The 295-nt window shown below is 40.3% G+C and overlaps 1 protein-coding gene across 1 annotated transcript in view; it reads right to left on the bottom strand.

The window, feature by feature from the left end:
• Positions 1-295, bottom strand: part of adprh (ADP-ribosylarginine hydrolase) — a 125,154-nt gene that overhangs the window by 31,944 nt on the left and 92,915 nt on the right. The gene's annotated exons all lie outside the window — the stretch shown is intronic.

Genomic DNA, 295 nt, shown 5'->3' on the forward strand with positions numbered 1-295 from the left:
AACGCGCACACGTATTTGTACTGGTGCAGAATGAGAGGGACAAGTACAGTACAGCCTAACACATTTCACACAGGCTGTTATAGTTTCACTTTCGCCAGAAAGTCGTGTATGCTTAAGGGTGAATATAAATGACGTTTATAGTGAATGCCCCTATAAATTGTCTTATATTTACAATTTAGTTTTAATCCAAATGATGCGTGCTAAGTGAGCGAACATCAAAAAAGATCACACAACAGAAGTGCGCGCTCTTTCTCTCTCTCCCTCCCTCCCTACCATTAAGTAACTTGTGCATTGT

Source organism: Sinocyclocheilus anshuiensis, unplaced genomic scaffold (assembly GCF_001515605.1).
Source record: "Sinocyclocheilus anshuiensis isolate Anshui unplaced genomic scaffold, SAMN03320099.WGS_v1.1 scaffold2890, whole genome shotgun sequence".
Lineage (NCBI taxonomy): Eukaryota > Metazoa > Chordata > Actinopteri > Cypriniformes > Cyprinidae > Sinocyclocheilus > Sinocyclocheilus anshuiensis.